General features: G+C 43.2%; 1 long non-coding RNA gene across 2 annotated transcripts; it reads left to right on the plus strand.

Annotated features, from left to right (window-relative positions):
• The first annotated feature begins 878 nt into the window (after positions 1-878).
• Positions 879-25,416, plus strand: LOC118945340. 2 transcript variants are annotated; one of them, XR_005040502.1, is made up of 3 exons: positions 879-1,156; positions 22,771-22,861; positions 24,307-25,416. It is a non-coding gene; the product is annotated as an uncharacterized LOC118945340 (long non-coding RNA). The 2 variants fall into 2 exon arrangements; XR_005040501.1 differs by lacking the exon at positions 24,307-25,416 and adding an exon at positions 22,960-23,374.
• The last annotated feature ends 8 nt before the right edge of the window (positions 25,417-25,424 follow it).

The raw sequence follows: 25,424 nt of genomic DNA on the forward strand, positions 1-25,424 counted from the left end.
GGCCTGTTATGATTTTCTGGAGCCATTTTCCTCCCCTTCCTATCGTCCGATCAGCACATTTCCTCCTCGGAACTACACAGTTTCCAGGCCCCATTAAGAGCAATCAGAGAGATAACACAGTCACCAGACCCAGCTGCATTTCTCTCTCTCTCTCTCGCTCTCTCTCTCCATTTCTCTCTACCTCTCTCTCCCTTCCCCCTCCCTCTATCCTCTCTCCTGTACCCTCCCTCCTCTGAACACTCATATCAGATTAGTCATTTTGAGAAGACTATGTGAAGATTAAGATAGAGTTACGAATGAGTGTCACGCCCACTCCCCCTGTCCCACCCTCACCCTCTTATCTACTCTTTCTTGTTTACTCATACCAGACCGATAATAAGATCAATCTTTCAAAAACAAACAACTAACAGTTATGGTAAAATGAAAAAATAAAAACCCTTAACCAGTGGGAGCAGAGTAACTCTCATCCTCTGGGTTTGGAGAAAAAAAGGAATGTACTGAGAGGAACACTCTGATTTGACCACCAGCACACCATTGCTCCTGCTCCCTTTCCTATACATCAGTCTGCACAACAACAACAAAAATAACAGTAATGTTTTCCTCCTTGTTCTCTCTAACCCTGTCACACCCTGACCTTAGTATTCTTTGTTTTCTTTGTTATTTTGGTTAGTTCAGGGTGTGACATGGGTGATGTATGTGTTTTGTCTTGTCTAGGGGTTTTGTATGTTTATGGGGGTGTTTCCTATCTAGGTGTTTTTGTAAGTCTATTGTTGCCTAGATTGGTTCTCAATTATTGTTGTCTCTGATTGGGAACCATATTTTGGCAGCCATATTCTTTGGGTATTTTGTGGGTGATTGTTCCTGTTTCCAGTGTTCCAGTGTTAGTTCACGTTACGGGACTGTTTCGTCTTCGTTCATTTTTGTCGGTTTGTTGTTTTTGTTCATTGTTTAAGTTTCCTATTAAATATGGATAATCATCACGCTGCATTTTGGTCCTCCTCTCTTTCACCCGAAGACAATCGTGACAAACCCTTTTACCCTCGTCTTCCGCAATTGTTCCTCAGCTGTGGAGAAATAGCTTTTTGAGAACAATAAACGCTTCCTGCAGCGAGTTAGGCTGCTCGGCAGTGGGGCGCTGAATGGGAAAATACATAAGGTACTTGATGGGCTACTGTATGCGTGTGTGGGCTAGAAAACTGGCTTTTCTGAGGTAACCCATTTCCCAGCTAAAGTCATTGTGTGACCCTGGGTTATAGCTCAGTCTGTATGGAGGAAACACTCAGAGAATGTTCACTCACACTTACTGTACACAATGTGTATAACACACACATGCATGTGAGTAGGCTATGTGTTGTGTAACAGAGTAGGCTCCGTCTCTGTCCCGACCAATGCTGGAACCAGGGACCTTCTGAACAATAACACTTTACGTGACCAATTGAACACCAAAAATATCATACGCATCACAAAATATCAGGTTCCATGCTTCTTAGGGAAGGTGGGAGGCAAGTAGTGGTTAAGAGCGTTGGGCCAGTAACTGAAAGGTCCTGGTTCAAAATCCCAGACCTGACTAGGTGAACAAAAAATGTACGATGTGCCCTTGAGAAAAGCTCTTCACCCTAATTGATCCTATAAGTCACATATATTAGTGATAAGAGCACCTGCTAAATGACTCAAAAGTAAATGTGATGTCATTGGGGAAAGTGACGACAATCTTACACTGTTAGAAAAAAGGGCTCCAAAATGGTTCTTCGGCTGTCCCCATAGGATAGCACTTTTTGGTTCCAGGTACAACCCTTTTTGTTCTACACAGAGGGTTCTACATGTAACCCAAAAGGGTTATACCTAAAACCAAAAAGGGTTCTTCAAAAGGTTCTCCTACGGGGATAGCCGAATAACCCTTTTAGGTTCTAGATAGCACCTTTTTTCTAAGGGTGTACTTCAGCTAAATTAAAACAGAGGAAGATTATAGTAGGTATTACAATATCCTCACATTAAATTGAACAAACAAAAATAACCCTGTTGTTACTGGCAGACCACCACACTTCCTCTATGGCAGTGATGTAATTTCCTGTACCTTTTCATTATCAGCCTACTAATGGAATATAGAACATAGAATATGGAATGTGAGGTCTGGTAGGAGGAATATGAAAGGTAGGGGAAAGGAGACTACATTTGCTTTGACCTACATGTCACATCCCAACACAAACAGTAAGTAGCGGACAGTGGGGTAAGTTTAAAAAAACATTACATTCAGGATCACTCCGTCAAGGGAAATAGAGTATTCTATCTAACAAAGATATCAAAATATATTTCAGGATGTTTTGTATCTCCGGTAATAATGAGAATTCATGTCAACATTACAGTTTTGAAAACCTAGCTTGTCCCCAAAAAAGTGGTCTCTTGCCACTTAGCGGTAAATTGGAGTAAATTGTGCTGCTGGTCAGAGTTAATCTTAAAGATCCGCCCCTTGTTTCCAATTTTCGCCTAAAATGACATACCCAAATCTAGCTTAGGACCTGGAGCAAGGATATGCATATTCTTGATACCATTTGAAAGGAAACACTTTGAAGTTTGTGGAAATGTGAAAGGAATGTAGGAGAATATAACACATTAGATCTGGGAAAAGATAATACAAAGAAAAAAACATGTTTTTTTGTATTTTTTTGTACCATCATCTTTGAAATGTATTATTCCATAATGTATTATTCCAGCCCAGGGGAAATTTAGATTTAGGCCACTAGATAGCAGCAGTGTATGTGCAAAGTTTTAGACTGATCAAATGAACCATTGGATTTCTGTTCAAAGTGTTGCATCAAGACTGCCCAAATGTGCCTTAATAACTTTTCAAGTTCATAACTGTGCACTCTCCTCAAACAATAGCATGGTATTCTTTCACTGTAATAGCTACTGTAAATTGGACAATGCGGTTAGATTAACAAGAATTTAAGATTTCTGCCAATATCAGATATGTCTATGTCCTAGGAAATGTTCTTGTTACTTACGACCTCATGCTAATCGCATTAGCCTATGTTAGCTCAACCGTCCCATGGCGGACCTACCGATCCTGTAGAGGTCAGTCTTTTACAAATTTCTGTACCGAATGAAATATTACCACAACCTTTTTGAAACCATGTCTATCTTTATTTCCCAAACACAATCATAACCTCTGTTTTGTCTTTTAATAAGGCTAGGCAGAATACTGCCCCCTTTGGAGGAATTGCGTGCCCATAGTAAACTGAAAAAAAATCTGTCCAAAATTGCTAATATATGCATATAATAATTATTATTGGATAGAAAACACTCTAAAGCTTCTAAAACCGTTTGAATTATGTCTGTAAGTATAGCAGAACTCACAGGGCAGGCATTCTTCCAAACTAGTTTTGGGATCATGAAAGTTGGGGCAACTTTGACGTGATCGGCCCCACCCTTCCCAACCAGCTATGGATCTGGGGACACTTTCTATGTCTTCCACTAGATGTCCTCATTCAGTAGAGCGTTTAATCGTTCAAATCCCGCGAGTTTTGGCCCTATGGGAGTGAATTGAGTGCGTGTCGCGAGAAAATACCTGTGCGTTAGGGCGCGAATTGGTCCCATCCATTCCTTTGTTCCAGCACTCCGGAGGAGAACTAACAATGACCGGTTGAATTGAAAATTGTTTTGTACGTTTAGAACATCCTAAAGCTTGATTCTGCACTTAGTTTGACCTGTTTAGTCGACATATAATATGTAATTTTGAAGTTTTGATGCGCAACTTTTCGGGACCAGAGGACATTTTGGGTGCATTTCAGCTGATATTATTAGCAGATGCTAATACAAAGACACAAGACTTGAAACCAAACGATGTTTTGGGTAAGTATGAACCCTTCCAGTACATTCTGAACGAAGACCATCAAAGGTAAGGGAATATTTATGCTGAAATTGTGTGTTTCTGTTGACTCCAACATAGCGGAGAAATATTGCTTATGTCTGAGCGCCGTCTCAGAATATTGAATAGTGAGCGATTTCTGTAACGTTAAAAAGAAATGTAACAAAGCGATTTCATTAAGAAGCAGTGTATCTTTCTAACTATATGTAGAACATGTATATTTAGTCAAAGTTTATGATGTCTATTTACGTTATCTTGCGGCGCTATCTATATTTTCTGCGGACATTTTTCAGTATTTTCTGAACATGAATTCAATGTAAATGGACATTTATGGATATAAATGGCATATTATTGAAAAAAAAAATGTACTGTGTAACATGTCCTATTACTGTCATCTGATGAAGATTTTCAAAAGGTTAGTGAATGATTTATTTTTTAATCCTGCTTTTATAATTTTATATTTTCTGGGACAAAATGGCTGCCTCTTGTCTTCGTTTCGGTGGTGGTCTAATATAAATATGTGGTGTGTTTTCGCCGTAAAACATTTAAAAAATCTGACATGCTGGGTAGATGAACAAGGTGTTTATCTTTCATTTGAGGTATTGGACTTGTTAATGTGTGGAGGTTAAATATTTCTAAGAATATTTTTGCGTTCCATGCGCCACGTTCCAGCTGAACGTGGGAGGGGTCGTTCCCAAAAGGGAACCCTCACCCGTCAACAGGTTAAATATTTTAAGCATCTTTTAACACAGGCTTAACACCATACAAACACTTTGTACTTTTTTCAACACTTTTAACATTGGCCAGGCCCTGTTGGAACCTCATATCCCAGTGATAATGTCTTGCACTACACCTAGGAAGAAAGCACTTAAATTTATGGGGAGGCAGGGTAGCCTAGTGGTTAGAGCGTTGTACTCGTAACCGAAAGTTTGCAAGTTCAAATCCCCGAGCTGACAAGGTACAAATCTGTCATTCTGCCCCTGAACAGGCTGTTAACCCACTGTTCCTAGGCCATCATTGAAAATAAGAGTTTGTTCTTAATTAACTGACTTGCCTAGTTAAATAAAGGTCAAATAAAACTCAACTTACCATTGGCAGTATTTACCTCATGGCCAAACTCTTATTATAACTATTTTAGCCCACACAAGGACTCACTTTTATGCTAGGTTAAGGACCTCATATTGAAGTTGGGGGGACCCCAACTCTACTCTAAGATTGTATAGAACAATCTTAAATTAAAATGATCTACTTTAGTTTAGATACAAGCATCATGAAACCTCTAACACAATACATTCATTCAACTTTGTGGAAATCTGTTTTTTTGGACCTAACTTTTTCCTTGTGGGTTCTTCCATCACAGACTCCATTCAATGATGACCTCTTGCTAAATATTTGGTCAAATGATACATTTTGTGTAGGGTTTCCTAGAATCAAAAGGTGGCTCAACTTACCCCACTCCAACTGTAGCACAAACTCATCCATACATAGCCTGCGCCCAAATGGCACCAGATTCCTTATATGGGGCACTACTTTTGACCAGGGCCGCACTTACGCACACATGCATACACACATGCATACACACAGGTACTCACAGACACAGTTAATACGTCCAGACAGGGGTGCCAGGCTCTCGTGTATGGTTTCCTATAAACAAGGGTGGATCAACTTACCCCAAAGTGTGAATAAATGTTAAATAAATTCCAACTGAGTTGTTTTGGGCTTTGAGAGGGGCTGAGTGAGATCCAGTGACCCATCTCAGAGAGTAAAGGGCAACATTGCTCTAAGCACCCATGTCTTGTGTATTTGTGTGTGTGTATGTGTGTGCTTCATTGTGTATGACCACCCCCACCCTGTAACCTGTTTGTGACCACAGGAAGTAATACTTTAGCACCCTGACCCCCATCACTGCTCCCCTGCTGCCCATTCCTATAACCATTGTTGAATAGTGCAACACCAATGTAGTATAAATATATACCATGAAGCAAACACTCGTATCTTAATCGACTCACAGTACAGTGAGTGCGTACATTTTTGAATGGCTTCAGGGGGACTCAAAACGCACAGCCCCAGCATTGGTAGCCCCGTGCTCTTACCAATTGAGCCACACATGACCATCAAGACTTCTGTCAGCATTGTTAAAATGCAATGAAAGTTCCCGGATTCTGATTCTCAGCTATTTGTCAACCTCACATGAGTTGGGGTCTGCTTGCCACTGCTGTGTTTCTGTGTGTATTTGTTATTGACCACTGAGCTGTGACATCCACAAACTTTATACCAGTAAAACCACAACAAGACAAAGAAGTACCAGCCATAGAGTTTGTGGTACCAAGGCTTCTTGGTAGTAATAGTAGCAGAAGTAGAATTAGTAGTAGTAGTAGTAGTAGTAGTAGTAGTAGTGTGTAGGCAGGATTTCACACCATGCCAGAAAAGGCACAGACATCAATCAGTCCAACGTCTAGTTTTGATTCACATTTGATTTCACTAATGTGAAATCAACAACACAATTCACCATGTCATTGGATTTTAGTTTAACCCCCTAGCATCTGAATTCACCCCATCTGCCGATGTCGCACTTCTGCATCTGCGGTGAAAGGTGGCAGAGCTAGAGCGGTATTTGTCAGATCATGATACATCCCGAAAATTGGTCTTCTTACAAAATCATCTGTAACGTCTGAACTGTTTGGCCTAAAAACTATTATGGAAAGTTCTACAACCCCAACAAGCGTCTTGGAACTCATCTGAAGTCGGTACAGCCGATTTGCCAACTTCTGTCTGTAGCATCCGAACAGTTTGGGCAACACACTAATACCCCTCTGTGGAAAGGTGAGACCAAAGGACACGTACATGTCCGTTGTTTTGCTCTAGGATGCCCACAGGCCTCACAAGACTCGCCTGAAGGTCCCCTGGTACCAGTTGAAAAAGATGAATGGAAGTTCAAATGGAGACAATTTGAACAAAATTAAGGAATTTAACAATATAGGTACAGCTTCATTTTTAGTCACCATGGATGTGGCCTCTATACACCACCAATGAACATGAACAAAAGTAAAAACAACTCTAGACCACCTTTACTCCACACACAGAGACGCATACAAAGATATCCCTCGCCCTCCATGTGGAAAATCTGACCATAATTATATCCTCCTGATTCCTGCTTACAAGCAAAAACTAAAGCAGAAAGCACCAGTGACTCGGTCAATTAAAAGGCATTCAGTTGAAGCAGATGCTAAGCTACAGGACTGTTTTGCTAGCACAGACTGGAAAATGTTCCGGGATTCTTCTGATGGCATTGAGGAGTACACCACATCAGTCACTGGCTTCATCAATAAGAGCATCGATGATGTCGTCCCCAACCGGAAGCCATGGATTACAGGCAACAACCGCACTGAGCTAAAGGGTAGAGCTGCCCCTTTCAAGGAGAGAAGTTTACAAGAAATCCTGCTATGCCCTCCGATGAACCATCAAACAGGCAAAGCATCAATACAGGACTAAGATTGAATTGTACTACACTGGCTCTGATGCTCGTCGGATGTGGCAGGGTTAAAAACTATTACAGACTACAAAGGGAAGCACAGCAGCGAGCTGCCCAGTGACACAAGCCTACCAGATGAGCTAAATTACTTCTATGCTCACTTCGAGGCAAGTAACACTGAAACATGCATGAGAGCATCGGCTGTTCCGGACAACCGTGTGATCACGCTCTCTGTAACTGATGAGAGTAAGACCTTTAAAAAGGTCAACCAGGACATGTACTCCGAGCATGTGCTGACCAACTGGCAAGTGTCTTCACTGACATTTTCAACCTCTCCCTGTCTGAGTCTGTAATACCAACATGTTTCAAGCAGAACACCATAGTCCCTGTGCCCAAGAACACTAAGGTAACCTGCATAATTGACTACTGACCCATAGCACTCACGTCTGTAGCCATGAAATGCTTTGAAAGGCTGGTCATGGCTCACATCAACAACATTATCCCAGAATTCCTAGACCCACTCCAATTTGCATACCGCAGCAACAGATCCACAGATGATACAATCTCTGTTGCACTCCACTCTGCCCTTTCACAACTGGACAAAAGGAACACCTATGTGAGAATGCTATTCATTGACTACAGCTCAGCATTCAACACCAGAGTGCCCTCAAAGCTCATCACTAAGCTAAGGACCCTGGGACTAAAAACCTCCATCTGCAACTGGATCCTGGACTTCCTGACGCGCAGCCCCCAGGTGGTATGGGTAGGTAACAACACATCCGTCACGCTGATCCTCAACACGGGGATCCTCAGGGGTGCGTGCTCAGCCCCCTCCTGTACTCCCTGTTCACTCATGACTGCATGGTCAGGCACGACTCCAACACCATCATTAAGTTTGCTGATCACCGACAACGATGAGACAGCAAATAGGGAGGAGGTCAGAGACCTGGCCGTGTGGTTCCAGGACAACAACCTCTCCCTCAACGTGATCAAGACAAAGGAGATGATTGTGGACGACAGGAAAAGGAGGACCGAGCAGGCCCCCATTCTCATCCATGTGGCTGTAGTCGAGCAGGTTGAGAGCTTCAAGTTCCTTGGTGTCCACATCACCAACACACTATCGTGGTCCAAGCACACCAAGACAGTCGTGAAGAGGGCACGACAATACCCATTCCCCATCAGGAGACTGAATAGATTTGGCATGGGTCCTCAGATCCTCAAAAGTTATACAGCAGGAGAATCCTGACTGGTTGCATCACTGCCTGGTATTGCAACTGCTCGGCCTCTGACCGCAAGGCACTAAAGAAGGTCATGCGAATGGCCCATCACTGGGGCCAAGCTTCCTTTCATCCAGGACCTCTATACCAGGCGATGTCAGAGGAAGGCCCTAAAAATTGTCAAAGACTCCAGTCACCCTAGTCATAGACTGTTCTCTCTGTTACCACATGGCAAGCGGTATCGGAGCACCAAGTCTAGGTCTGAAAGAATTCTCGACAGCTTCTACCCCCAAGCCATACGACTCTTGAATAGCTAATCAAATGGCAACCCAGAAAAGGTTCATTGCCCACCCCCGTTTCACACTGCTGCTATACTCTGTTTATTATCTATGCATGGTCACTAACTCTACCGACATGTACACATTACTTCAATTACCTCAACTAACTGGTGCCCACGCACATTGACTCTGTACTGGTAACCCCTGTATATAGCTTCGCTATTGATATTTTTTTTGATATTTGTATTCGGAGCCAGTGACAAATACAATTTGATTTGATTTGTTCAAGGATTGGCAGCTATCCACCATTTCTTGAGTACCCGGTCTGAGACTGAGATGCCTCCTACAGAATTGATTGTTTCACTGACTGAATGGACATACATTTGCAAGAAAAAGTATGGGAAACTCTAGGCTAATGACTTCTCCAAAAGCTAATTGGAGTCAGGAGTCAGCTAACCTGGAGTCCAATTAATGAGACGAGATTGCTATGCACATGAAGCATTGCTTGCTGTGAACCATGCCTCAAACAAAAGAGATCTCAGAAGACCTAAGATTAAGAATTGTTGACTTGCATAAAGCTGGAAAGGGTGTCAAAAGTATCTCTAAAAGCCTTTATCTTCATCAATCCACGGTAAGACAAACTGTTGCTACTTTCCCTAGGAGTGGCTGTCCTGCAAAGATGACTGCAAGAGCACAGCGCAGAATGCTCAATGAGGTTAAGAAGAATCCTAGAGTGTCAGCTAAAGACTTACAAAAACCTCTGGATCATGCTAACATCTCTGTTGACGGGTCTACGATAAGTAAAACACTAAACAAGAATGGTGTTCATGCGAGGACACCACGGAAGAAGCCACTGCTGTCCAAAATAAACATTGTTGCACGTCTGAAGTTTGCAAAAGAGGACCTGGATGTTCCACAGCGCTACTGGCAAAATATTCTGTGGACAGATGAAACTAAAGTTGTGTTGTTTGGAAGGAACACACAACACTATGTGTAGAAAAAAAAGGCACAGCACACCAACATCAAATCAAATCAAATTTTAGTGGTCACATACACATGGTTAGCGGATGTTAATGCGAGTGTAGCGAAATGCTTGTGCTTCTAGTTCCGACCATGCAGTAATATCTAACAAGTAATCGAACAATTTCACAACCACCTTATACACACAAGTGTAATGGAATGAATAAGAATATGTACACATGAATATATGGATGAGCGATGGCCGAACGGCATAGGCAAGATGCAGTAGATGGTATTGAGTACAGTATATACATATGAGATGAGTAATGTATGGTATGCAAACATTACATAAAGTGGCATTGTTTAAAGTGACTTGTGATACATTTATTACATCAATTTTTTTATTATTAAGTGGCTAGAGATTTGAGTCAGTATGTTGGCAGCAGCCACTCAATGTTAGTGATGGCTGTTTAACAGTCTGATGGCCTTGAGATAGAAGCTGTTTTTCAGTCTCTCGGTCCCAGCATTGATGCACCTGTACTGACCTCGCCTTCAGGATGATTGTGGGGTGAACAGGCAGTGGCTCGGGTGGTTGTTGTCCTTGATAAACTTTTTGGCCTTCCTGTGACATCGGGTGGTGTAGGTGTCCTGGAGTGCAGATAGTTTGCTCCCGGTGATGCGTTGTGCAGACCTCACTACCCTCTGGAGAGCCGTGGGAGGAGCAGTTGCCGTACCAGGTGGCGATACAAGTTTGTGAGTGTTTTTGGTGACAAGCCAAATTTCTTCAGCCTTCTGAGGTTGAGGAGGCACTGTTGCGTCTTCTTCACTACGCTGTCTGTGTGGGTGGACCATGTCAGTTTGTCCGTGATGTGTACGCCGAGGAACTTAAAACTTTCCACCTTCTCCACTACTGTCCCGTCGGTATGGATAGGGGGGTGCTCCTTCTACTGTTTCCTGAAGTCCACAATCACATCCTTTGTTTTGTTGACGTTGAGTATAAGTTTATTTTCTTGACACCACACTCCGAGGGCCCTCACCTCCTCCCTGTAGGCCGTCTCGTCGTTGTTGGTAATCAAGCCTACCACTGTAGTGTTGTCTGCAAACTTGATGATTGAGTTGGAGGTGTGCATGGCCACACAGTCATGGGTGAACAGGGAGTACAGGAGAGGGCTGAGAACACACCTTTGTGGGGCCCAAGTGTTTAGGATCAGCAAAGTGGAGATGTTGTTTCCTACCCTCACCACCTAGGGGCGGTCCGTCAGAAAGTCCAGGACCCAGTTGCACAGGGCGGGATCAAGACCCAGGGTCTCGAGCTTAATGATGAGTTTGGAGGGTACTATGGTGTTAAATGCTGAGCTGTAGTCAGATTAACAGCATTCTTACATAGGTATTCCTCTTGTCCAGATGGGTTAGGGCAGTGTGATTGTGATTGTGTCGTCTGTGGACCTATTGGGGTGGTAAGCAAATTGGAGTGGGTCTAGGGTGTCAGGTAGGGTGGAGGTGATATGATCCTTGACTAGTCTCTCAAAGCACTTCATGATGACGGAAGTGAGTGCTATGGGGCGATAGTCATTTAGCTCAGTTACCTTAGCTTTCTTGGGAACAGGAACAGCAATGGCCCTCTTGAAGCATGTGGGACCAGCAGATTGGGAAAGGGATTGATTGAATATGTTTGAGGACGCGGCTAGGGATGCCGTCTGGGCCGGAAGCCTTGCGAGACATCAATCAAAACCTCATCCCAACTGTAAAATATAGTGGATGGAGCATCATGGTTTGGGGCTGCTTTGCTGCCTCAGGGCCTGGATAGCTTGCTATCATTGACAGAAAAATGAATTCCCATGTTTATCAAGACATTTTGCAGGAGAATGTAGAAGGCTATCTGTCCACCAATTGAAGCTCAACAGAAGTTGGGTGATGCAACAGGACAACAACCCAAACACAGAAGTAAATCAACAACAGAATGGCTTCAACAGAAGAAAATACGCCTTCTGGAGTGGCCCAGTCAGAGTCCTGACCTCAACCCGATTGAGATGCTGTGGCATGACCTCGAGAGCGGTTCACACCAGATCTTCCAAGAATATTGCTGAACTGAAACAGTTTTATAAAGAGGAATGGTCCAAAATTCCTCCTGACTGTTGTGCAGGTCTGATACGCAACTAAAGAAAACGTTTGGTTGAGGTTATTGCTGCCAAAGGAGGGTCAACCAGTTATTAAATCCAAAGATTCACATACTTTTCCCACCCTGCACTGTGAATGTTTACACGGTGTGTTCAATGAAGACATGAAAACGTATAATTGTTTGTGTGTTATTAGTTTTAGCAGACTGTGTTTGTCTATTGTTGTGACTTAGATGAAGATTAGATCATATTTTATGACCAATGTAGAAATCCAGGTCAGAGTTCGCATACTTTTTCTTGCCACTGTCACACTCGCTATCCTCAAACTCCCTGTCATAAATTGACCAAGGCGCAGCATGCATGTAGTTCCACATCTTTTAATGAAAGTGAAACCGAAACAACCAAAAAACAAACAGGTAAACAGCAAAGACCGTGACACAACCGAGGTGCACACAAACACACACAGAAAAATAATTACCCACAGAACACAGGTGGGAAAAGGCTACCTAAGTATGGTTCTCAATCAGAGACAACGACAGACAGATGTCCCTGATTGAGAACCATACCAGGCCAAAAACAAAGAAATACAAAAACATAGAAAAAAATAACATAGAACGCCCACCCTAGTCACACCCTGGCCTAACCAAAATAGAGAATAAAAAGCCTCTCTGTGGCCAGGGCGTGACAACCACTGTATCTGTCTTTCAGGACTGCGTTTTTAAACAAGTAAAATAATGTGCCATGGGACCTTGCTATAGCCCTTCATCTGCTGGTTTGTACTTAGGTAAATGGGAAAATGACTTAATTTAGGATCCTTCTAAAAACAAGTTATTTGACCAGATTACAGTGGGGCAAAAAAATATTTAGTCAGCCACCAATTGTGCATTTTCTCCCACTTAAAAAGATGAGAGAGGCCTGTAATTTTCATCATAGGTAGACTTCAACTATGACAGACAGAATGAAAAAACAAATCCAGAAAATTGACATTTTTAAAACATTACAATACATTCACAGATTTCTCTTCATGAGGTCCAGCATAATTAAGGAAGTTTATACAATTTAAAAAACAATACAATACATTCACAGATTTCCCAACACACTGTGTTCCCTTAGGCCCCTACTCCACCACAACCACATATCTACAGCACTAAATCCATGTGTATATGTGTGTATAGTGCGTATGTTATTGTGTGTATGTGTGTGTATGCATGTGTCTGTCCATAAGGTGTTTTGATCTGTTTTTTTTTTAATCTAATTTTACTGATTGCATCAGTAACTTGATGTAGAATATAGTTCCACGTAGTCATGGCTCTATGTAGTACTGTGCGCCTCCCATAGTCTGTTCTGAACTTAGGGACCGTGAAGAGACCTCTTGTGGCAGGTCCTGGGTGTCCGAGCTGTGTGCCAGTAGTTTAGACAGATAGCTCGGTGCATTCAACAAGTCAATACCTCTCATAAATACAAGTAGTGATGAAGTCAATCTCTCTTCCACTTTGAGCCAGGAGAGATTGACATGCATATAATTAATATTAGCTCTCTGTGTACATCCAAGGGCCAGGCGTGTGCCCTGTTCTGAGCTTATTCCAATTGCAAAAGTCCTTTTTTGTGGCACCTGACTACACGACTGAACAGCAGTCAAGATGCGACATAACTATCGCCTGTAGGATCTGCCTTGTTGATAGTGTTGTTAAGAAGGCAGAGCAGTGCTTTATATGGACATACTTCTCCCCGTCTTAGCTACTATTGTATCAAGATGAACAGTGTTTCCTCCGACACATTGGTGCTGCTGGCTTCCGGGTGAAGCCGGGGGGGGGGGAGGGGGGGGGTTAAGAAGCGCGGTTTGTCCCGAAATGACTCGATCTTCGCCTCCCGAGCCCGTTGGGGAGTTGCAGCGATGAGACAAGATCGAATTTGGGGGGGGAAAAGGCTGTAAAATACCCCAAATATATTTAAAAAATGAATACAGCACTACATCCGGCGCCGACAGAGATGGCCGCCTCGCTTCGCGTTCTTAGGAAACTATGCAGTATTTAGTTTTTTTTTAATGTATTATTTCTTACACTGTTACCCCAGGAAATCTTAAGTCTTATTAGATTCAGTCGGGAAGAACTATTGAATATAATATTACGACCAGGAATATGACTTCCTGAAGCAGATCCTTTGTTGGGTCCACCACCCAGGACAATGGATCGAATCCCAGCAGGCGACCCAAAACAAGGCAGACGGAACGGTCTTCTGGTCAGGCTCCGTAGACAGACACATCGCCCAGCGCTCCCGAGTATACTACTCGCTAATGTCCAGTCTCTTGACAACAAGGTAGACGAAATCCGAACAAGGGTTACCTTCCAGAGAGACATCAGAGATTGTAATATTCTCTGTTTCACGGTAACATGGCTCACTTGGGATACTTTATCAGAGTCGGTTTCTGGTTTCTCCACGCATCGCGCCGACAGAAACAAACATCTCTCTGATAAGAAGAAGGGTGGCGGTGTATGCCTTATGATTAACGAGTCGTGTTGTGATCATATCAACATACAGGAACTTAAATCCTTTTGTTCACCTGACCTAGAATTCCTTACAATCAAATGCCGACCACATTATCTACCAAGATAATCCTCTTAAATTATAATCACAGTTGTGTATATCTCCCCCAAGCAGACACCTCGACCGCCCTGAAAGAACTTCATTTGACTCTATGTAAACTGGAAACCACATATCCTGAAGCTGCATTTATTGTAGCTGGGGATTTTAACAAGGCAAATCTGAAAACAAGTCTCCCTAAATTTTATCAGCATATCGAATGCGCAACCCGAGCTGGCAAAATTCTGGATCATTGTCACTCTAACTTCCACAACGCATACAAAGCCCCCCCTCGACCTCATTTCGGCAAATCTGATCACGACTCCATTTTGTTGCTCCCAGGCTATAGACAGAAACTAAAACAGGAAACGCCCGTGCTCAGGTTAGTTCAACGCTGGTCTGACCAATCTGATTCAACGCTTCAAGATTGCTTCGATCACGTGGACTGGGATATGTTCCAGATAGTGTCGGACAACAACATTGATGTATATGCTGATTCGGTGAGCGAGTTTATTAGCAAGTGCATCGGTGATGTTGTACCCTTGGCAACTATTAAAACCTTCCCCAAACAGAAACTGTGGATTGATGGCTGCATTTGCGCGAAACTGAAAGTGTTTACGGACATATTCAATCAATCCCTATACCAGTCTGCTGTTCCCACATGCTTCAAGAGGGCCACCGTTGTTCCTGTTCCCAAGAAAGCTATGGTAACTGAGCTAAACGACTATCGCCCCATAGCACTCACTACAGTCATCTTGAAGTGCTTTGAGAGGATCATATCACCTCCACCCTACCTGAGACCCTAGACCCACTCCAATTTGCTTACCGCCCCAATAGGTCCACAGACGACGCAATTGCAATCACACTGCCCTAACCCACCCCCACAAGGGTGCGTTCTCAGCCCTCTCCTGTACTCCCTGTTCACCCATGACTGCGTGGCCATGCACGCCTCCAACTCAATCATCAAGTTTGCAGACGACACTACAGTGGTAGGCTTGATTACCAACAACGACGAGTTGGCCTACAAGGAGGAGGTGAGGGCCCTCGGAGTGTGGTGTCAGGAAAATAACCTCTCACCCAATGTCAACAAAACAAAGGAGATGATTGTGGACTGCAGGAAACAGCAGAGGGAGCACCCCCCTATCCACATCGACAGGACAGTAGTGGAGACGGTGGAAAGTTTTAAGTTCCTCGGCGTACCATCACGGACAAACTGACATGGTCCATCCACACAGACAGCCTACGCTGAAGGCACCACAGCACCTCTTCAACCTCAGGAGGCTGAAGAAATTCAGTTTGTCACCAAAAGCACTCAAACTTTTACAGATGCACAATCGAGAGCATCCTGTTGGGCTGTATCACTGCCTGGTACGGCAACTGCCCTGCCCACAACCGTAAGGCTCTCCAGAGGGTAGTGAGGTCTGCACAACGCATCACCGGGGGCAAACTACCTGCCCTCCAGGACACCTACACCACCTTGATGTCACAGGAAGGCCAAAAAGATCATCAAGGACAACAACCACCCGAGCCACTGCCTGTTCACCCCGCTATCATCCAGAAAGCGAGGTCAGTACAGGTGCATCAATGCTGGGACCGAGAGACTGAAAAACAGCTTCTATCTCAAGGCCATCAGACTGTTAAACAGCCATCACTAACATTGAGTGGCTGCTGCCAACATACTGACTCAAATCTCTTGCCACTTTAACAATAAAAAATTGGATGTAATAAATGTATCACTTTAAACAATGCCACTTTATATAATGTTTACATACCCTACATTACTCATCTCATATGTATATACTGTACTCATATGTATATACTTTATATACTATACCATCTACTGCATCTTGCTTATGCCGTTCGGCCATCGCTTATCCATATATTCATCTGTACATATTCTTATTCATTCCTTTACACTTGTGTGTATAAGGTAGTTGTTGTGAAATTGTTAGATGACATAGATGACATTCGCTACACTCACATTAACATCTGCTAACCATGTGTATGTGAAAAATAAAATTGGATTTGATTTGAAGAAGAGAACATTTAAAAAAAACACTGAAAATATTTGGGGAATCATTCAATGTGATACGCTACTACGCCAAGTCTTTCCTGAGTCACCAGTCATAATCTTTGAGATGTCCTACCCTAAATGACAAATTCGTCCACAGCTATCTTCCTGGTGACTCTAAAAAAAACTTGGCAAGACCACAAACCCATGGGCTCGTTTAAATGCAACCAGTGCGACCACTGCAGAAATATTGCACAGAAAAAGTGTTTTGCTGAAACAGCTTCTCAAATGGTCAAGCATTTCAATAACTGCAAAACCACTCATGTCATCTACAGATTGGAATGTCCACAGTGTAAGACGTTCTACGTTGGGTGGACAAAGAGACACCTTCATGACTGCTTAGCAGAACATAAGTACGCCATACAGACAGGAAATGAAGACTACCCCATGGCAAGGTACTACAAGTCCTTACACCATGGCGACCCTGCCTCCCTACAAGCTGTGGGTATCGATCATGTTCCAGGCCTCAATTAGAAAAGGGGACCATCTTAAAAAAATATATTTAAACAGCTAAACCAAAGAGAACGTTTTTGGATTTACAAACTACAGGCCACTAAATACCCTGGTTTAAATGAAGATATGGATTTCTCACCTTTCCTGTAGGGTCGTGAGAGGTCCCTTTGCTGTCATCTAGTGGACATATTGCTCTATTGCCCTCAGCTATGTTTAGACTGTTGTGGTCCATGTTTGCTGTGTTCTCGTGTACTATAAAATAGATGGCTCTCCTATTCTTAACACTTTGCCCAGTCATATTCTAGATTAGAACTACCTATCAAGGGGTTCTGATGCTTCTAGTCAAGATTATAATTTTTGATAACATATCTACAGTATTTCACTTTTCAATGTGTATAGTATTGCTTACTTGGTGTTGTCTAATGAATTCTGTAACCAATCCCTCATCAAATCAGGGTTGATTGGAAAAAGCTGATCAAAAGAGGACATTGTATTATCGTACATTTGTACTTCCTGACGAAGGCCATGCAGCCGAAACACTACACACCTGATTCAAATGATCAAAGCTTGATGGTTAGTTGATTAATTTAATCAGCAGTGTAGTGATAGGGCAAAAACAAAAACGTGCACCCCTTGGGGTCCCGAGGACAGAGTTTAGGGAACCCTGGGTTTAGGGTTAGAATTAGTATCAGGGTTTTGGGGTTAAAGTTCAGAGTTAGGGTTAGGTTTAGGTTCAGGGAAAATAGGATTTTGAATGGAAATCAATTATTTTGTCCCCACAAGAATAGTAAAACAAACGTGTGTGTGTGTGTAAGAGAGAGAGATAGAGAGAGACAGTGTGTCAGACTGTTAGAGAGAGCGAGAGAGTGAGAGAGACTGAGTTCTATGTAACTTATCGGTACAGTTCTAAGGCAAAGTCCCTTTGATGTCATTGTTGAAAACATTTATATCCGTTCCCAGGGGAGAGTAGGGGCATTTCTGAGAGGCCAACTCTGAGTACCTGTCAAAACACTTCCTTTCTGTGTCACAACTAGAACAACAATAATGGCCTAACCTACATTCACTAGGTCTCAAAGAGCTTTTCATTGTAAGCACCATTGTGTCGCCACAAAAAGTGTTAAATGCTCTCTCTCTCTCTCTCTCTCTCATAGTAAAGATACAGCCCCATCTACTGTAGCCTACCTGTCAAATAGTATCCAGAGCCATTCACCGTCTTGTTTAGGAGTGGTATTAGACTGCCAATCTTCGGCCGTAACCATTAACTACACACAGTTCTGAGAGATTGAATTCACTGAGGTCTCAAGACGAAAGAAACAAGGCTCCTAGAGATTGTTTGTTGTATAGCGCTCTTCTTGTGTTTATTGTTACAATTAGTTAATTTTAGTATACTGTAAACAAATGGTATCCTTTCAGTTGAGCATACTCTGTCTACCGGAAGTTGATGCTGTTGCTAGGCAACTTATTGCTAGCTTGTTAGCATAACAAATTACTAGCTAGACTTCGGGTGTGTTTGTAAATTCAATCTGGAGTGCCAGAACGCACACTGGACACACCGGCCGAGGAGTAGGGTTGATCCGAGTGTTCTGACCTCGGCAGTCAAGCACCTTAGCAAACTGGGTAACGTTGGCTAACTGTACTGGCTAGCTCCTTCCAGACACAAATGAGAGAACACCTCACTCTGACCATTTTACTCACCTTAGCAGAGCTGGTTATGGCAGTTTTCATGTTATCCAGAGCAACGGTAACAGTAACTGTCCTGCTGGCAACAACTTAATTAAAAATGCCTGCCGACATCTACTGACACCGGCCACATTCAACTGGTGTTGAGCGTTCATTAATTCATCAGTCATTCTGCGCTCTGGCAGAGTCAGACGAGAGTGCTCTGAAATCGGAGTAGTTTACAAACACACCTGAACCACTATACCACTTAGCTAAACTATGAATGGCGAGAATAATCAAGTTGGGTAGTGAGATAGCATGACGTAAATATACTGGCAAGTTCAATGTATTAGTAGCCGCCTAACGTTACAGTAGGTAGGTAGCTAACATACCCGGTACACACTGTAATTATATGCTGTGCGGTAAGGACAGTGTAACTAATAAATTGTCAACCAACATAACGTGTAACGTAACATATTTGAAAAGTCATGACTTTATTACATTGCTCAACATTTGTTAACATTTGTCATAATTAGTTAAAGCGACGCATTTGTATCTGCTCTCGTCGGACTTCAGCTGCGTATTTTCCACAATTTTATTCAGATCTGAAAACTTTGTGAAGCCACGCCCATTTTCGGAAGAATTGCATTATGGGCCCTGAAAGCACGGAAATAGTGTCCACTGCATGCATACTTCGTATTTTGGCAAATGTAGTACGACATCTGGGAACTTTAAGCACACTAACTATATCAATACTATGACTATGACACTACATACTCAATTTATGTCACAAATAGTACGGTTGTTGCGGTCCGTATGAGTATTCGAACACCAGCTAGAGACTGTGAGATCTGGTTTCGGCAGCCAAGATAACAAGCAACACCAGGCACAAGAGGGAATGCTCAGATCAGGCACCACATTACTCCAGCGGAGTGACCGCTATAACCGTTTTATAACGGGCCTGTCGCCCCATATGACTGCGGCCTGTCTGTGTTACGAGAAAAGTGCTGTTGAAATTTAATTATCTACTTGCATAAGTCATTTCTTCATTAGGCTACAATCGAAATGGTATTTCCACATCTGGAAAAATATATTCAATAAGCGTTCTCTTCAATATGGGAAAGAGGAATATTTCGTCCTCTATGGCATCTTTGAAGAAAATATTAGATGTTATGGTTCCGCCCTGTTATGAATGATCACATTACGCCTGCATGGTGCCACTTATCCTTTCTGGTATCTTATCACAGCAGCAGGCGGAAGCAGCAGCCAATTGGGGCACTAAAGAAAAAAAAGCAAAGACCATTTCCGTGACCCCAATTAGGACGCTGGGAACCACAGCATTGTCTTATTTTATCAGACACACACACACACACACACACACACGCAGAGCTGTGCATAGATTAGAGACAGGTGTATCTATAGGTGTCTCTATCTTCGTGTGGGTAGCTGTCTATTTACAAGCTGCTGTCTGTGAAGGTGCTCACTGCTCATTTTACAGCTCCCTCATCTAGGGTTGGCCAACCTCCAAGCTCCCAGAGAAAGCTGGGTGTGCAGGATTTGAGGGCATTTTTTTACACGTCAAATTGGCCACGATAATTTTGAATGGTCGTTAGCTGTCGTCATAGCAACCCCCTGTTAATATGATTGTCTTTCGGCGCTGCCAGAGGAGATACAGCAGCTTGAAATGGCTGGGCTTTCGCTCTTCCAACCTCTCCCTTTCTATCCTTTCTTTTTCTCTCGGTCTCTCTTATTCTCTCACTATCCTCCCTCTCAGGTTCTCCTTTTCCCTATACTCTATCCTCCCACTCTCTGTTCCCCATCCCCCCGCCCACCTCCGACTCTCCTCCAGGCCTAGCTCCCCCGCTGCTCTCCTAGGGAGTTGGTCTACTAATTCTAGACGCTTACCTACTGTTCAATACTGTAGACGCGGCACAACACTGCAGCACTCACTCACACTCCTCCACTCTGTCTCAAATAACTCTCTCTCTCTGTCCCCCCCCCTCTCTTCTCTTTTTTTCACACAACATTTTCACACAGGTTCTTTTAGCAGGATTACAGAAGGCCCCCTCCTATCTTCTCCTGCTTATCTCTGTGTTGTTTGAATGCAGCCAAGCCATTTAGCTATTTATTATTACCCCTCGGCCACATGATGCAGGCACTAGCTGTTCTGGACGACTGTGTGATCTCGCTCTCCATAGCCGATGCGAGGAAGACCTTTAAACGTCCACCTGGACAAAATGAATACCTATGTCAGAATGCTGTTCATTGACTACAGCTCAGCGTTCAACACCACAGTGCCCTCCAAGCTCATCACTACACTCAGGACCCTTGGACTGAACACCTCCCTCGGCAACTGGATACTGGACTATCTGACGGACCACCCCCCAGGTGATGAGGGTAGGCAACAACACATCCACCACGCTGACTATCAACATAGGGGCCCCTCAAGCCACACAGTTGTGAAGAAGGCACTATGATGCCTCATGCCCCTCAGGAGGCTGAAAGGATTTGGAATGGGCCCTCAAAGTTCTACAGCTGCACCATTGAGAACAGCTTGACTGGCTACATCATCGCTTCGTACGGCACCTGCAAGGCACCCGACCGCAAGGCGCTGCAGAGGGTGGTGAGTTCGGCCCAGTACATCACTGGGGCCAAGCTCCCTGCCATCCAGGCGGTGTCAGAGGAAGGCCCAAAAAATGGTAAACGACCCCAGCCACCCAAGCCATAGACTGTTCTCCCTGCTACCGCATGGCAAGCGGTACCGGTGCACCAAGTCTGGAACCAATAGGACCCTGAACAAAAGCCATAATAGTGTTCAAACAAGACGGCTAAATCAAATGGCAACCCGGACTACCTGCATTGACCCTTTTCTGCACTAACTATGCGCACACACACACACACACACACACACACACACACACACACACATACACATACATACATAACATGCGCACACATGTATACTGACGCCACACACACAAACACACACGCACGCACGCACGCACGCACACACACACACACACACACTACTTTCCCCCACATGCATAACATGTGCACACATGCACACTGACGCCACACACACACACACACACACACACACACTACTTTCCCCCACATTCATAACATGTGCACACATGCATACTGACGCCACACACACACACACACACACACACACACACACACACACACTACTTTCCCCCACATGCATAACATGTGCACACATGCATACTGACGCCACACACACACACACACGCACACACACACACACGCCACATAAGCTGCTGCTACTGTCTATTATCTCTCCTGTTGCCTAGTCACTTTACCCCTATATGCATAGCTACCTCAATTATCTGATACCCCTGCACCTCGACTCAGTGCTGGTACTCCCTGTATATAGCCATGTTATTTGTATTCCTCATTGTTATTAATTATTCACAGTGTATTTATTCCTCGTGTCACCATTTCAATTTTTATTTTATTTTTCATCTATTTGTTTTACTTTGCATTGTTGGAAGAGGATCCGTTAACAAGCATTTCACTATTAGTCTACACCTGTTGTTTCAGAAGCATGTGACAAATAAAATTAGATTTTATTTGATGACGCAGGCCTTTATGCAACTCAGGAGTCAGAAGTACAGATGGTTTCACAGAGATCAATGTATGCTCCGATCTGGGGTCCTATTGTAGCGGAGAGCAGTCACGTACGTATGCACACACACACACACACACATGCCCACACACAAGCAAGTACACACGCACACCCACATACATGCACGCACACACAAACACAGACACAGCGAGAGCAGGGCATCTAGTCTTCTTTCTGGAAGATTCCACAGTAGAGGAGCTAATGAAGCGGATGGCTGTATCTCCTACAGTCCTGACAGCAGGAATCACTAATTCACTCTTTCAGCTCTCCTCCTCCCCTCCTCCCCCAGCTCAGCCCTCCAGCACAGTGTCAGTGTTAGTAGGGCATACCCAGAATTCCTCTCATGTTTTATTAAATCAGAGCAGTGATGGGAGTGAGGGGAGAGAGACATGCCTTCGGGGGGGGGGGGGGGGTTGACCTGCTTCTAACTGTGTGTGTGTTTCCTCCAGGAGGAAGAGTATTTGGGTTTTGCCACCCTCCCCAACCAGGTCCACAGGAAGTCAGTGAAGAAGGGGTTTGACTTTACCCTCATGGTGTTAGGTAAGAGATGCATAATCACACTTACGCAGTGTATGTGCTGATTGATGCTGCTGACTGATGCTTTTGTGTGTATGTGTGTGTTGTCTGGTTTGGGAAAGTCTACTACAGCCTGTTCCACACAGACCTACACAAGTAAAGGAAACTACTCAACGCTGAGGGTGAGGTGTTACTGTTCCTCTCAGAGCATATCACCAGCCAGGTCACCCGTGATACAAGTCAGTATTCCACGTCCATCCATGTCTGAGGACGTTGGGAGATGATGTGGAAACCGGCCACTAGGGGCAACGGTGAGCACTGTAACCTTCAAGTAGGTTTCGGTTTTGCTAGGGCATGGTGGACAGGGATGGCAGACGGCAATAAGCATCATCCTCTGATTCCAAAAGGTGCAAGTTCAAATCACACAATAGAAAGTTGATTTAGATTTTTAAAATCAAGCCTATTCCAAACCTTCCCCCACATCTCAACCATATGGACTTCATGCCTAAACTTTCAACTTGAACATTAAACACATCTAAATTTGACATTTGGAACAACTTCGAAATGTGACGTTTCAGAAGCATCGATGAACAAACTTCTAATTCTGAAGCGAGCCTGTGAGAGCTGTATCACACAGTGGAGATCACACAGTGGAGATCACACAGTGGAGATTACATAGCGGACGTGTCAAAAAAATGTCAAAACAATTGTCACCATATATACTTCTTACACTCTCCTTCTCATCCCTCACGCTATCTCTCTCGCTATCTCTCTCTATCTATTCTCTGTCTCTGTCTTTCCCTCATTCCAGAGTGTATCAGTCATTCCAGAGTGTATGAATTGTTAATTACAGTTAATTAATGACATTCAAATGATAATTAAATGTATGCGCTAATTATATAATACCAGGGTTGGGGAGTAACTGATTACATGTAATCTGATTGAAAACAAAAATGAACTGTACGTTCAGCTAATCAGATTGTAATCAGAATACAGATACTTTTGAAAAAGTAGATGATTACTTCTGGGATTACTTTAAAATTCTGAAAGGATGTTGTGAAAAAATAAATTTACATTCAATTCAGCATTAAAAAACAGGTGAAGCCAAGTTTGTTCCACCTATTATTTGCCCCCGAGAAACATGCTTGATTGGCCCTCTGTCTTTTTGGAGTATATTTTAAAGGAAAAGTAATCTAAAAGTAACTGAAAGTAATCAGGTTATGTTACTGAGTTTGGGTAATCCACAAACTTACGTTATGGATGACAATTTTGTACAGGTAACAAGTAACTGTAATAGATTACATTTAGAAAGTAACCTAACCAACCATGTATGATAGTGGTTTGCATTGATATAATGCTATAGATTGATGCATACTGGAAACATACATTGTGTTGGAAGAGTTTTTTCTTTCCTATTTCACTCTCAATCCCTCTCTCTCTTTCTTCCTTCCCTCTTTCTCTCTCTGTAGTTGTAGAGGATGCAGGAGATGCTTCAGAAGATGCAACATGAGCAGGTCCTGTGAGCGCTGATCCTTTACCTTTCACCCCAGAGCTTCCACCTCGCTCCTCTCACCTAATGAGGAGTATCACAGGGTCAATCACATGCTGGCCAATCACACACTGCCACCTGACCACTGTCTCTTAATCGTAAACATTCATTGGAGTTCTATACAGTACAGTTCTGTTTGAACTTTCTGTAATTGTTACTCCCTCTTCTGAATATGTTCATGTCTCCAATCACTAACAGAGGAACTGGACACGTGGTAAAACCAACACTAAACACTCTCCAAACCGTGGACATTATAGGTCGGCCACACCCTACATTGGAGTCTGACTTTTAAACAGGGTCAAGCATTTTGTCAATGTTTTGTTGGTGTTGTGAAAAACCAAGAAACAACGCTCTGTTGGATACCGTTAGAAGCCAAGACTGTAGCCAAGCTTTGTAGCGCTGTAGTAGATTTGCACCTTAGATTGCAGTTGATGTCCGAGCCCCTTTTTGTGTATTCAAGGAAAGTTATTTAGTACTTAATAAGACTGTTTATGATTATGGTTGAATATGTATTTTGCACTCTACCTGATCACACAGTTAGAATGTTGGCCAGATTAATTTATTCTGTTTCTAACATTGTGTTCCATGTTATTTATTTTAATCGATGGCATCTTTGAATGAGTAAAAGTGAGCATGTGAAATTGTGAGTGTACGTGTGTGTGTGTTTATAGTTGTGGTGTGTGTGAGAGAAATAGAGAGAACGTGTCTCTATGTCAGAAACGTAGACCACAGTGCCATTTCCTGTCTGACAGAAGTTATGAAACGAACCAAAGTTTTAAGCGAGACTAAATATGCAATTTCCTTTTAGTCCATTGACAGACGGAGGCTTTCTAAAGCACCACTTCTGTCTACGAGGGCTCTCTTACGGAACCGGGGCAAAGTGTTACAGCACAATCAATACTCTGACAGTCTACTTTAGATTACATTAGATAAAGAATCATTAGATCAAACTCAAATGAAAAACTTTATAGGACCAGAACCCATCCACTTGACAAGATTGCATTACACCCTTTAAGTGTGTGTGTGTGTGTGTGTGTG

The sequence above is a fragment of the Oncorhynchus mykiss genome, chromosome Y (assembly GCF_013265735.2).
Source record: "Oncorhynchus mykiss isolate Arlee chromosome Y, USDA_OmykA_1.1, whole genome shotgun sequence".
NCBI lineage: Eukaryota > Metazoa > Chordata > Actinopteri > Salmoniformes > Salmonidae > Oncorhynchus > Oncorhynchus mykiss.